Genomic DNA, 15,394 nt, shown 5'->3' with positions numbered 1-15,394 from the left:
CGAAAAGGAAACAACGATTTGTGGTTGAGGGAGTACCGCGCGTAAGGTGCACATATCTACGGTTCCGCACTTCGTTTTTGGCCTAAACAGCGATACAGACCGCTATGCGTATGGTTTAAGGTTCACCGCAACTTGTTGCAGAAGTACATCACAACAATATCACAATATACAACAATATAGAACTGCAAGCGATAAAACCAAGCAATTCGTGCTTCGTACACTATAAGGCTTTTATTTCCTGCTCCGAGTAATCTGCTTTGGCAGACTGGTCATATCCGCACTCGGTTCTCAATCCGAAGATTGTGGGCTTTAATCCTGGTATTTCAATCTATTTATGTTTCCTTTGTTGTTATTACGTGTGATAAGAACTCTAAATCCCGCACTAAATTACGCTTTAAATAATGCTTCGTTTCCGTTTTTTTTTAAACAGCTGCTCCTGGTTACTATAACTGTTGAAACCCTTTGCTAGGGGACCAACAGTCAAACCCTTTGCAGTTAGTCCATGAAATGACGATTGGTTGTGGCGTATCAGTTAGCCCCCAGAGAACTAACCTCTCATCCTTTTTGATTGGTTTGGTTTGGTTTAAGGGGTTTAACGTCCCAAAGCGACTAAGGCTATGAGAGACGCCGTAGTGGAGGGCTCCGGAAATTTCGACCACCTGGGGTTCTTTAACGTGCACTGACATCGCACAGTACACGGGCCTCGAATTTCTCCTCCAAAGAAATTCAACCGCCGCGGCCGGGATCGAACCCGCGTCTTTCGGGACACCTTTTTGATTGCCTTTTTCTTAAAGTGTACATCTGTTAAATATAGCACAATAAAACTACCGTGCTGCCTCTTCATTCTCATTTCCCTCCGCATTTTCTTCTTAAAGACAAAACACCCCGCTCCGAAGCGCTACAGATGTCCGCAAATCCGGTTTCTCCGCTACAACGTCATTACGCGAGAGCAGATAGTTTCTTTTCCTCTTTATCCACGACTTCACTAGCAGTGCAAGCAACGCAAGCACTGCTTAGCCACCCTTACAAACGGGCTCTACCTCGCCGTCCTCTCCACCCACCTTCTCAACAGACAACTGTATCAGCGTGAAACGTGACCGTTGTACCAACAACACATCCACGTGCCACCCGGCACGAGGCCGGCTCCGTTAGGCAAAAGAATACAACCAAGAAAACTGCGCCTCCGGCGAGACGTCGGCAGCACGCGCCCGCGCACCCGCAGTGTAACAAAGTGGTCGCAATCAATCGCAAACTGCAGGAAACGGCCCCTCCTGGGAGCAGCGCAGGGTATACAAGCAGGGGGCGAGCGGTCTGGAAGCAGAAGCCGTGCGCGGCTTTTACCCAGTTAACGGCAGCACGCGCCTGTCTCGCCTAAGCGAGAGGGGCGCCTGCGACCGGACACCTGCGCTTGATCGCCGCTGAAGCTTGCCAGCACGTAGTACCCTGGGCGCACCTCTCCCCTACCCGGGACCCCCCGACTCTTCGCTCGTTCCCCTGCGCGCCCTGTCCTAATCGCCTCCGATGCAACGGGGCCCACCGCGGTCAAGGACGCCCGACCATGGCTGCCTGAATTGCGCCCGCGCAGACCGGGGTACTCGGCGAGCTTTGGTAGATCAGACCAAACAGAGCGTTGGTTGACCCATGCCCGCTATTGAGTGGAAAGCCATAGTGTGGATTCCTGCCCGGCGGAGCGCAGAGACTGAGCTTCGATTAGGGCAAAACGCAGTCAGTCCAGTGCATCCGAGAAAACTGGGCCCCTTTGCAGGCTCGGTGGTGTTCGCGGTTAACTCAGAGGTGTTCCTATTCCCCTGAAACCTCGAAGCCTGGACTCCTGGGCCCAGTAATTAACTTTATGTTCCTTCTCAATTTCTGTTTCCTTTGCAGCAGTCGAATGATGGTAGAGACATCACAAGTCTGTGGGAAGTCTTGTGAGGTGTACATAAGCTGCTGAATAAAAGCTGTTCGTTCATTCGCTGTCATTCCGGCTTCTAATCCGCCGCAGTACCTCAGTGGCCTTGACGTTTGGCAGTTGATCCCAAGGTAGCGGGTTCGCTCCCGGTTGTGGCGGCCGCATTTCGATAGAAGCGAAATAGGAAAGAAATGCCCGTTTGTTATGCGATGTTCGCCCAAGTTAAAGAACACGAGGTGGTCTAAATTAATGCGGAGCCATCCACTACAGGTGCCTTCACAGCCCAAATGTGTCCTGTGGGGACGTTAAACATCGCAATTAACAATTTACATTCCGGCTTCTGTAGACTAGGCTAGCGTAGGAATTGAAGAGAATATCACATAGCCCCGATTATACTGCTGTTTCTGTATGCCTCAAGTAGTATTGCTACGCCGCGACCACTGTTCGGCTCTTGAAACGGAAGTTGTAACGACGTGACAAAAGAAATTCTATTATAGATTATTTACTAGGCGAATGCGGATTCCATGCGATGATCCATGTTTGCACTGTCACGCGCATATGAATCCAAACAAAATACATAAAACAAAAACATTTGTGCGACAGCCGGGGAATTTTTTCGTGTTCGACTTCACTAACAATTCCAGCTCCCACCAAGCTACTTTTGGTAGGTGCGTCTCTGCATGTACAGTCTTCGTCAAAAGTATACAGCCCAGGGGGTCTGTCTGCTTCTGAGCCTCGAAGGGCGGCTCCTTTTGCATACCCAGGGACCCTATTCTCGCGAAGGCGGGAGGAACATAAGTCCTCAAAGGTCCCAAGTTTAGAGCTGCCAAATGTGCTTAAAGGGCAACTGAAGCGGTTTTAGAATTCCGTGAGTTTAAGGTTGCCGAATTTGCGAAATGTGCAGGTAAAGCCTGCGAAATCGTTTTGCTCTAGCACATGAAATGGGGGCGTATTCGCCGAATAAAGCCGTCGTCGGCATTCAGGCTTCTCTGAAGTGCACAGCGACGGGCAGAGGCCCCGATAATGACGTCACGTATGACGGCATAACTTTTCCGGTGAAGAAATGGTTATTCCATGAAAGAAAACCGACGCCATCGAAGGTGAAGCTCACGATGCATTGTTTGGCGCCATCTGACAACGCACAGCAGCATGCAGGCGTAAGCAGCGGACATCTGAAATTTCGGTGACAATGACGTCACTGCCGAGTTTCCTCGCACTCCTCCAACGTAGTGAGAAGAAGCCTAACCATCGTCACGGTTTTAATCGATGATTATGCCAACATTTAAAATGCTAGAGCAAAAATACGTTACAAGCTCTATCTAGAAGCTTGATAGATTCGAATTCTTGAATAACCCCTAATTCTGAAAAATCTGTTTGAGCTTCCCTTTAAGAGCCCCGCTACATGGCTTGGAAGCAAACCCTTTGGGCTGTATATTTTTGGTGAAGACTGTACATGGCGGCTCTTAGGCCGACGAAATGAGCGGCAATGGCTCATCATTCGTGTCCTTTCGCAGCCAACGTTGTGCCGACGTCGCAGCTGCTAATTGCACAAGCCAAGGCCACTCCCGCGCGAGGAAACCGCTGACAGGGCAGGAGATGAGAAAACAAGCGCAGAACCGCCTTGGCACTCGCGTCTCCGAAGCACCGACTCGAGGGTGCTTTCCACTTCGCTCTGAGAAGAAAAGTGTTTCAGCCTTGTATTCTTCCATGCGCACTAAGGCGTGCAACGCATAGAGGCACTATCCCGAAGCAAAGCCGCATCTTTCCGAAGGAGATTTCAGACTACGCCTTCTCCTACGCACTAAATGTTGGCTGCAGAAAAACCTTTCCTAGCAGTCGGTATAGCTGTCATTAGAGCACTGCACGGGCCTCAGTCTGAGGCCCGAGCCCGGCCCGGGCCCATGACTTCAAGCCCGAGCCCGGCCCAGGCCCGCGGTTTTAAGCCCGGGCCCGGCCCGGGCCCACTAAATTATCGCTCTAGCAAGCCCGGCCCGGCCCGTGAATCCCGGAGTGAAGCCCAGCCCGGGCCCGGCCCGGCCCGTTTCACAGTAACGCTTGAGGTAAACTGCTCACTCTGAGCAAGTAGACTGCTACTACACCGATAAGGAATTGGCCGACGAAGGTTCTGAAACTGCAGTTTGGCATCCAGAAAGTTGTTTCTTTTATCCCAGAAGGAAGTGATTAAGAGTATAGTGCTCACGTCTTTTGGAGATTGATCTCGTGTAGGTGGGCAACGATAAACTCGGAAGTTCCGAGTGCTAAATAAAAAGGGCCGCATACACGCGTAGTAGTACACTTTGCTTTCCCCATGATTTTAATCAGTTATATTCTGCCTCCCGCGAATTATAAATATTAAAGCTGCCTAGCAAGCAGCAGGATGACATTTTTTTTTGTGAGCGCGACCTCACAGGTTGAGCTCACAGCCGAACTGGTCGCTGTTCAGCAGAAACGACAAGCTAAGAGGCTTGAGTATTTCACGGTATGTGTTTGAAGACTATAAACGTCCTAAACTAATATGTTCTTCCCGAATGCATTTCTAATACTGCATATGTATGTTTTGGGATGACGAACCATCAATGGCCAAATAAGGCCGGTTGAATTTTTCTCTTACTGCAACGCGGTGTGGAAATAAGAAAATAAATAAGTAAATGAATAAAGCTTAGTTTTTTTCTCAGCGCGTACTATAACTCATAGCTCATCCGCGTCGCTGCTTCAATGCCGCAGTTGTGTAATTCACTCTGCAATATAGTGAATGAAAAGTCGGATACCAGCCGTTTCTGTTCGTACCCAAGCCCGGCTCGGGCCCGCAGCTTTAAGCCCGAGCCCGGCCCGGGCCCGCAACTTCAGGCCCGGGCCCGGCCCAGGCCCGGCAAAACAAATCATGTCCCGGCCCGACCCGGCCCGCGGGCCGGGCCGGGCCCGGGCTTTCGGGCTGGCCCTAGCCCGTGCAGTGCACTAGCTGTCATAGGTGAACACAGGACTGTTCAATGTGCACTAGCAAGTATGAAGCAAGTGAAAGCTAGAGACGCGCATGTACGTCTTTGTCAAAACTTTAGAGCCCAAGGAGTCTGCTTCTAAGCCTCGCAGTGGGACTCCTATAACATTCGTGGTAGTCCTACCCACTGGAGGAGGCAGTACCAAAAATCTTCTTACCTTCAGCAAATTTGGAGCGCTGGTGATGCATTACGAACCAGACCGTGTGCTTCAGAAGCAAACCTCCTGGGCTCCAAACTTTTGGCAAAGGCAATAAGCAGTCGAAAGAAGACATTCGCTTATCATCGGCTGAAGCAATAGGAAGCTTTTTACAGTCAACCTCCAAAAAAAAAAAAAAGAATAGAAACACTAGCCGACGTTTCAAACACAGTAAGACTTTCTGACGGGCTAGAGGGTACATGATTTTTTTTTTTAAGCTGTGCGCTAGATAGGCGTCCACAGCGCAAAACATAGAGGCGACGTACAAGAGAACAGCGCAACTTTCAACTTTAATTGCCGACATATGAAGGTAGGCGCGCTTATACAGCCACTGATGTCCAGAGACGGGCTGCGTGAGAGAGCGTGAACCAAACCAGCAGGCAACAATAGCAAAAGACCGTATCTAAGCGAGAATAAAAAAAAAATTCAGTTAGGTGAACATATCAATACCTGCCGAGATTTGATAAAAACTTGGTAAAATTCGCACTAACACGGTCTAACAAAAATGCATAACAACATGAAAATACAGAGGTGCATGAAAGATGACAGTGAAAAGAAACGAATGAGAAGGGAATAAAAACTGTGTAAAGGGCGGCATAACAAGATAACCGGCACGTTAGAAATTATAAAAGCAAACTAAAATAAGGAGCACCGACGGTTTTAAGAATCTAGAAGTAGTAGTAGTAGTATGTTTATTTGGCCATATTATATACAATATGCCCTCGATGTGAGGCTAAAGGAGGTAGACCAAGCATGCCTCCTGACAAGGCCTACACCCCGATCAACACATGATGGAAACGGGGGTCGAATGGACAAAAGATAAAAAACAATGAGAAAACATGATCACAATAGAAAATAGTTAATGATAGACAATAATAAATATCAATTAACAATAAGCAAAACATTTCATAATATGGACATTCAAAAAGGATAGCCCATTTTAAGAAAGTTATATCGAAGGCGTGTTAAAGCACTTGCCTTTGGCTTCTCATGCAGCCCGTCTACGGATGTCAGCCGCTATATAAGCGCATCTGGCTTCATTTGTCGGTTATTAAAGTTGAGAGTTGCTCCTCTGTCCTGTTGTCTGTACTTGTTTCGTGTGAACGTCTGTTTAGCGCACAGCTTTTCAAAAAAGTTCGAACACAGCTTCCAAGGAGGCGTTTAAATAGATTTCCATGAAATAATTGTTGCTATTGCATTCATCTGCGGTGAAGGTAGTTCGCAGTCGAACTCGAAGTCATGGCTAGATGCTACAGCAGCCCAGCTGAATTGTAAGCCAGATTCATAACACAATGACTGGGAAGCGCAGAGACGGAGAAGCGTGCGCAATAAATTTTTATTTTAGATAATGGGGAGGACGAAAGTTAATACAAAATTCTATCACATAAGGGAGCAACAAATAAATCGAAATGTCTCGGATGCAGTCAAGACCAATAATTATCTCGAGCATAAAAGTGAATAAGAGGAGGCCAAAGATTTGCCTTAATATAACTTGTTGATGCATGGCGTCGCTATGAAGAGGTAGGGTACACGACCATATGAAGCGGAAATTTCAATCAGCAGCGCACTTGTTGGCACCAGCTTGCAGATTCAGCGCGGCTGCGATACATCTAAATCGCAGTCGCGATTTAGATGTATCGTGGCCTTAAGCGCGTCTCCTGAAAATGGCGCTGTGTTCCATGGAAGCAGAGAATCTCTCTGGATACGTGACGTGTGACGGCGACGGAGGCCTAATCTTCGTCAGCGCGAGTGCTCGAGTCCGTAAGCATGGGTCTATGTAACATGAAAATCAAAGGGAGGCTTACTATGTAGTTCACTAAAAGTGAGAAACCAATGATTATCCACTATTCCAAAATGCGTTTCAAGCCCATCAGCCTTAGATAATGTGAAAGGTCACGTTATAAGTCAAGCGCACGACTATTTTTCAGGAATTACATACAAGTTTGAAGTTGTACTACCCCTGTATCTATGCGGACCTGGCCCATTGCCTCTTCTATTGCCATTGCCTCTTCTAGCAGTCGGGTTCCTACCCCCCACCTTCTTTATCCACCACCACCTGGCTCGACTGGCTTGGCGCTGAAGGGGAGGAAGAACAGCGACTTCTGGTCGCCCAGGCGGTCGACATGCTCGGCGTGTAAATTTTGGCCGAATAAAGGTCTTCTACTACTACTAGATAGCGTGCAGAGAAAATGACCTTTGGCTGTTCTTTAGCTCCTACATTGTTTTCATTTTAGTTGTGATTAATCCTTATTTCAGTTTCAGTGACTTTTTAGGTGTGAAAACATGTCGCCAGCAACAACCTGATTATCAAGAGGTTCCAGTAGTTGAAAACTTCGCCGCATTAGTGTCACCGCGTCCTCGCCTTTGCGAGAAAAAGAAGTCAAGCGTCAGCGCATCCATGTTACACTTGGACAATCGCAATTGCAGCCTGCCTCTCATTATCAAGCCCCGCTTGGCCGATCATCCATGCATGATTGGCGCGGTTCCTCCAGGCTCCCACACGGGCGGACAGCTACACGCTCTACCGCCGGCCCACATCTAAGCAGGAAATAGTCTCCTGTGGGATTCTCTTTTTCCTCCGTTCATTTCTCATACACGCCGGGCGCCATTATGCACATCAGTGGGTCAAACTCCCCGCTCCCGCAGGCCTCATGCTTGCTGCCACCAGTCGCGGAAAAGGCCAGCTCGACCGCTACAAAGTACCGTCACGGGACCACTTAGAGCTGGAAGTGTCTGCAACGTATACCCCACCACTGGAATGACTGTTCTTCTGGCGCGCTACTGAATTTCTACCTCAGAAACCTGCATTATATCTCCGCTGCTGATATGGAGCCATTTACCACCCTCCGCGGCAGTGCACGGGTTGCAGGCCGTCTAGCGACGGAGCAACGAACTGGGAGGCGAGTGCGAAGCGGCTGTATTTCAGCTGAGGGCTTGCAGAAAACTGAAGAGAGGCTAGCAAGCCATTAGAGAGAACACTGAGACGAGGAGGTATGCTGCGTCGCCTAATTAAAGACAGTTGAAGTCGAGGAAAGCTCGAATATTATCAGCTCCAACCTATTCCCCTCGCGTTCTTTTTTTTTTTCACGATAGCTGCTTCGGGTTAAGTGGTGTCGACGTCGCCGTCGGAGTACGAGGGGTACCCAAAAGAAACCGGACTAATTTTTTGAATCGGCACAGCTTCTCTGGTACCGCGTTTTGCCGCTAGGAGCGCATAGAACGAACATTTCAGAGTCAGTAAGCCGAGCGCCGTCGCTGAAGGAGGTCAGACTAGTTTAGGCAAAGTTTTAGAGTGACGACTGTTTTGTGTGAGTGTCGTTTTTGCAATGGCTGATTTTCGTGAACAGCGTGCGCCGGTGAAATTCTGATTTTTTCTCGGACAAAGTGGAACGGAAACTCTTGAAATATTCAGAAAGACGTTCAAGGACGATGCTATGGGGACAACTCAACTGTTTATGAATTAAATCCTGAATCAAAGCAACAGTCATGCCAATGGAAAACTTCAAATTCACCTCGCCTCAAGAAAGCTCGTCAGATGAAACCAAATCTCAAAACAATGCTGATTTGTTTTTTCGACTTGAGAGGAGTAGTTCATTCGGAATTTGTTCCGCAGGGTCAGGCAGTTAACCAGGCTTTCTGTTTGGATGTTTTGAAAAGATTGGGCAACAGTGTTTGGTGGAAGCGGCCTGAGTTGTGGCAGACGGGTGACTGGTTTTTCCACCATGGCAATGCCCCTGCTCACACAGCCCTGTCCCTACGACAAATTCGGACCAAAAATGGCATGACCTCTGTTCCTCAACCTTCATACTCACCCGACCTTGCCACGTGCTACTTTCTTTGTTTCGTAGAATGAAAAGACAGGTGAATGGAAAGCGTTTCGCTGATGTTGCTGAGGTGAAGAAAAAAACGACGGAGGGACTGTCAAGCATCACAAAAGATGAATTTAAAAAATGTTTTGAAAAATGGAATGAAAGATTCGACAAACGTATCATTGTAAGTGGAGAGTACTTTGAAGGATATTGAAGGTCTGTGCTGAAAATGTGAACAAATAAGTTCAAACAAAAATAAGTCCGGTTTCTTTTGGGTACCCCCTCGTACATTTGCCACAAGTGAACGCTGCCGCGTCCTATGGGCCGAAGAGAATCTTACAGACCCTTTCAGAAACTTATCTCTCCGCAGCGCCATATTCAACAGACAGTGCATTGTAACAGCGCCGCCATCTTGGATGGCGCAGTTGGCTTCGTTATGCAAGCCTAGAGTCACTCTTTGATCTCTGCCACTCTTGCTTTGCGTTGTTGTCTTTGCTGCATGCGTGTGCTGTAGTTGGGCTTGCTTGGAACTCTCACTAGCTGCACAGCAATGCGCGGTAAGCTTACGCCGGTGTGAACAACGGTAGAGCTACGGGAAAGAATAGACAGGAGAACCGACTCGATCTGCTCATAATATGCTACTAATGCTTCCCCGGGGTCGAACTTCGTAGAGTGTTCGATAGATGGCGCCGTGTCTCAACCAGAGGTAGAACCAGAGGTCCTACTGGAACACTCGCGACTCCCACCCGCTGCTATCTGCTGAATTTGGTCTCGCCGCATTTTTTACAACCCGCCGCGGTGGCTCAGTGCTTAAGGCGCTCGTCTACTGAGCCGGAGTAACCGGGTTCGAACCCGTCCGCGGCGGCAGCGTTTCGATGGAGGCGAAACGCAAGAGGCGCCCGTGTGCTGTGCGATCTCAGTGCACGTTAAAGATCATGAGGTTGTCGAAATTATTCCGGATACCTCCACTACGGCACCCATTTCTCTCTTTCTTCTTTCACTCCTCCTTCCCTTATGGCGTGGTTCAAGTGTCCATAGCGATATGTGAGACAGATATATACTGCGCCATTTCCTTTCCCGGAAAACCAATTAAAACTAATCTTTCTACATAGTTTACGCGTCGGCTTGTTCAGCAATGAAACAAACAATGGAGATCTACCAAGCCGAGAACACGAACAGATTCGCCTACATCGAAAGGACCCTACAGCCGATAGTGAGCCACCCGACGTTTGCGCCCCTCTTCGCGCAACACCCACCCAACCAGGGAACCGCGTACACACCAACGCAACCATGGCGGCCAACGCAACAACAGCAGCAGCCGTAACAGCGTGGCAGTGGAACTGTCGCGGCCTCGGAAGGAAGAAGGCAGTCATCCAACAGCACATCGCACATGCCGCGCGCAAACCAGACGTGATCCTATTACAAGAAACGCTCACCGACGCACCGTCCCTGCCCGGCTACAGAGTGCACAAGGGCCAGCCCGACGGGAGAGGCCTGTGCACCCTGGTCAGGAAAGGAATCACGTTCGTTGAGCACGAGCTGCAAAGCAATATCAAGATCGAGCACACACTCACCGCAATCATCCCGGGCAAGAAGAGAAAAGGAAGCATTTTTCTGCTCAACATATACAGCAACCCATCGCAGAGAAAACAGAGATTCAAAACAATACTACACAGAGCTAGCACCGCGGCAGGCCGCAACACGCTAATCGTCTGCGGCGACTTCAACGCGATGAACCCAGCCTGGGGCTACAACAAGTACACAGCAAAGGGCCGCGACCTGTACCAAGACGCCATGGAACTCGACTTCACCCTCATCACGGACCCGACGCACCCGACGAGAATCGGTAACTCTGTGTCCCGGGACACCACCCCGGACCTCACGTTCGTCAAGAACGACGTCCGGGGCGCGATCACCTGGCGAAACACGGGAACCGACCTCGGCAGCGACCACACCATCGTGGAAATCAGCATACCGGAACACAACGACACCAGCATCAAAACACACAGATGGGTAGACTGGGATGCCTTCCGAGACGCCAGAAGCCAGAAGACAGACGCTGACGGCGAGATCGAAGACATAGAGACGTGGACGGCCGAAATCACCAAGAGCGTACGCGACGCGACCAAAGAAATTGAAACGGACGCTGCGATTGATAAAGTAGACAGCCGGCTGGCGCATCTCATCGAAGCCAAGCAGTCGATACTCAGTCGCTGGAAGAACCAACGGCTCAACCGCAGACTCAGAAAGAAGGTGGCGGAGGTCAACCGAGCGATCGAGGAGCACTGCCGCGCTCTATGCACGCAACAGTGGAACGAGATCTGCAACGCGGCAGACGGGCAGATGCATAGCGGGAAGACGTGGAACCTGCTGCGGCACCTGCTCGACGAAACCAAGGCCAAGTCGCACCAAAGGGATAGACTCGCCAAGCTCATACATCGGGCTGTCTCGGTACTGGGTGCTGATGCAGTCACCAGGCGCATCAATGACAAATACCTGCCCACTACGCCCACCGAACAACACGCGCCGTACGGCGGCCTACCCAACGCGAAGCTCGATCGTGACATCGACGTCGAGGAGGTCCGCGCGGCCCTGCACGCCCTCAACAGCCGGTCGGCAGCTGGCCCGGACCTCGTCACGAACAAGGCGCACAAGAACCTCGACGACGGCTCGATTGAGAACCTCGCAAAATACTTCAACAAGTTCTGGAGAGCGGCCGCGCTACCAAAGCAGTGGAAGACAGCCAAGACTATCCTGATACCCAAGCCGGGGAAGCCACCGGACACGGACAACCTTCGGCCCATCTCGCTCACGTCCTGCGTGGGCAAGGTGCTGGAGCACGTCCTGCTCAACAGGTGGCAAGACTACCTGGAACGAGAGGGGCTGTATCCGGCCACGGTGATCGGCTTTAGACAGCACCTCAGCACGCAGGACGCGATGCTGCAGCTCAAATACCAAATCATAGACAATGGCGGCAGCGCCCGCGACAACAAGGCAATCCTGGGTCTCGACCTAAAGAGCGCCTTTGATAATGTGAAACACTCGGCGATTCTGTCCCAAGTCTCTAAGCTCAACATGGGCGAAAAATCCTACAACTACATCAAGGACTTCCTCACGGACAGGACCGCCCAGCTACGAGCAGGCGACCTACAAACGCAAGAGAAGAAGCTCGGGAGCACCGGCACACCGCAGGGATCGGTCATTTCGCCGATGCTGTTCAACCTGGTAATGATCGGAGTGGCCGAGAAGCTCGCGGACATCGAAGACGTCAGGCACACCATCTACGCGGACGATATCACACTGTGGGTGACCGGCGGCAGTGACGCCCACATCGAGGGCGCTCTGCAAGCAGCCGTCGACGCGATAGAAGACCACCTGGAAGGCACCGGCTTGAGATGTTCGCCGAGCAAATCGGAGCTCCTCATACTCCCACCTACCAACAATGGCAGATGCAAGACCAGACAACGCGAATGCGAAAAAATCAGAATCGTAACCAAATCCGGCAACGTGATCCCCGAGGTCAGCAAAATCAGGATCCTAGGCATGGTCATCGAAAAGCATGGAAGAAACGGCGAAACCATCGCCCGTCTCACGGCAAAAGCGGCCAACGCTATGCGACTCCTCAAAAGAGTCACTTCCCGGAAGGCTGGCATGAGAGAGGAGAGCCTAATCAGGCTCGTCCAATCCTTCATCATCAGCCACGTCGCGTACGTTGCAGCCTACCATAGATGGCTGCAACACGAACGCAACAAAATTAATGTAATCATCAGGAGAGCGTACAAGGCGGCGCTGGGCCTGTCCGAGTCCACGAGCACGACCCGCCTCTTACAACTCGGGATCCACAACACGCTCGAAGAAATAGCCGAAGCGCAACGGACCTCTCAACTGGAGCGGCTGTCCACGACCAAAGCCGGGAGGAAGATACTGGACGACCTGGGAATAGGACACTCGAACGACGCGCAGACGAAGCTCCCCGTCCCCGAAGAGGTCCGACGCCAGACCAGAATCGACCCCATACCCAAGAACATGAACCCCGAGTATAACAAGGAAAGAAGAGCGGCGAGGGCCAAGGCTCTCATCGACCTGCACGCCAACGACGAGCACGCGCGGTACGTGGACGCGGCCGAATACCAACGGAACGCCTTCGCAGCGGTCGTCATAGAGGCGTCGACCGGCGCCACGAGGACGGCAGCGAGCGTGAGAGGCGCCGGAGCGGAACAAGCGGAGGAGGTGGCCATCGCCCTGGCCATTGCCGACGCAGACTGCTACACGGTGCTGAGTGACTCGAGACAGGCGGTGCGAAACTTCGCCAAAGGCCAAGTCTGCAGGGAGGCCGAGCGCGTACTACGAGCGACTAAACTGCAAGACAGAAGAGTAAGAATCAAGTGGTTTCCGGCGCACGCGGGCGACGCGTCGGAACGCAGTGCGAACCACAATGAGACGGCACATGCAGCGGCGCGAGCGCTAACCAACCGCGCCCCGGCAACACACCGTCCGACGTGGTTCGGAGCCAAGGACCGCATGACCGACTACAGCGAAATCACGAAGGCCTACCGCCTGGCCCGCAGGACTCTCCCACCCCCGCACCCGAGGCTGAGTCGAGCGGAGGCGGTACTACTGAGACAGCTCCAGACCGGATCGCTACCGAGCCCGAGACTGATGCATCGCATGTACCCCGAGACCTACCCGACGGATACGTGTAGAGTCTGCCGGAGGGAGCCGGCAAATCACACGCACATCCTGTGGGACTGCATCAAAAATCCAAAGGAAGCAAGATCAGGAACAATCCCGCCGCGGCTGGAGGCAGCCGCGAAGAGCAATGACCATGACCAACAGCTATGGGCCGTCCAGCAGGTCCTCGGGGCGCTCGAAAGGCAGGGATCCAGCGAGCCGGCAACGGCGAGCGGAGACCCGTGCCGAGTAACGGCAGCCTCGTAGACGACGTAGGCCCTCGTCGGGGCGCGCGAGCGTCCAACTGCAGGCACAAATAAAGTTTATTCCAATCCAATCCAATGTTTGGTTTTTGAGGAAATGAAAGGGCGCAGTAACTGTCTCACATATTGGTGGACACCTCAATCGTGCCATCAAGGAAGCGAGGAATGGGCAGTGAAAGACGAAAAGGAGAAAGAGGTGTAGTGGAGGACTTCGGAATAACTCCTACCACGTGGGGATCGTTAACGTGCACTGACGTCGCTTCAGCACACAGGCGCCCTTTGCGTTTTGCCTCCATCGAAACGCGGCGGCCGCAGCGTCGACTTAAACGTGTCTGCAAGGAAGTGGGTAAAAGGGAGAAGGTGCGCTAAAGCAAGTCGGCGAGAGAAAAGGAACAGAAAAAGGTGAGAGGAGAGACACATGGAAACTTTCAGTGCGTGACGTTAGGTGTGTGCCTTGGCGCTGTTTGGCCAAAGCTGTTCTTGCGCCATAAAAATCCATCATCATCATCTTCGTCGTCGTCAAGTTAGTGTGTGTGCGTGTGCGTGTGCGTGTGTGCGTGCGTGCGCGCGCGCGCGCGTGTGTGTGTGTGTGTGTGTGTGTGTGTGTGTGTGTGTGTGTGTGTGTGTGTGTGTGTGTGTGTGTGTGTGTGTGTGTGTGTGTGTGTGTGTGTGTGTGTGTGTGTGTGTGTGTGCGTGTGCGTGTGTGTCGGACGTATTGCGGGTTTGTATCCACTATGTACCCTGGCCAATCCCCCGCCGTGGGTATGTGCTGTTAAGCCTGAGGACATCATCGTCGTCATCATCATCATCATCATCATGTATTGCGGCGCTCTCAAGATGGCGCATCTGAACACTTTTTCTACATGCTGAGGCTCTCGAGCCCAGCCAATTATTGCTGCGCTGCTTCCCTGAAGGAATATGCATCAACGTCATCGTGTCCTGGCGTACTCGTCAGTGGAATGTTTAGCCGTGAATTTTTCCGGTCGGTGGATGTGTCGAAGCGCTTTGACGCGCCACTGCGTTGATTAACAAATAAAATGGCCGCGCAAATGCCCAACTCCGAAGTGCTAACGCTTTGTAAATTAACGAACACGTCTTGGACCGTATATTTTCACTCGAACGCTGCCGAACGGAGTCGAGCTGAGATGGCTCAGTGATCCATTTTCTAAACTATGCGTAGGAGCGCACCGAGCTGAACATAACTCGTCGGCCTGTAGTGCAATAAAATAATGCGTCACTAGCGTCTACTTCCACTTTCCTGCAGTTTAAGAGAAAAAGATTACCAGTTGGGCGTTGCCTTGTGCACTGTGCATGAGCTGAGCGTTAAACAACCACCGTGACGATTTATGACCCTTATGAACTTAGTGTGCTAGAGCTTGGGCCCTGTAAATATGCAGCCTTCTCCACAATTTGGCAGTGTGAATTACATGTGTTACGAAACAATAAACGTCGGTTGTATTTGCCTCACGCCCATCGTACGTTGGATTTCACAGTTCACCATGTTTATTACAGGTTTTGGGATTTAATTTCTGAAACTCTGTGCGTAAGCT

This window comes from Amblyomma mixtum, chromosome 6 (genome assembly GCF_055824585.1).
Source record: "Amblyomma mixtum isolate Tamu chromosome 6, ASM5582458v1, whole genome shotgun sequence".
NCBI classification, from domain to species: Eukaryota; Metazoa; Arthropoda; class Arachnida; order Ixodida; family Ixodidae; genus Amblyomma; species Amblyomma mixtum.
This window is presented reverse-complemented; position numbering follows the sequence as displayed.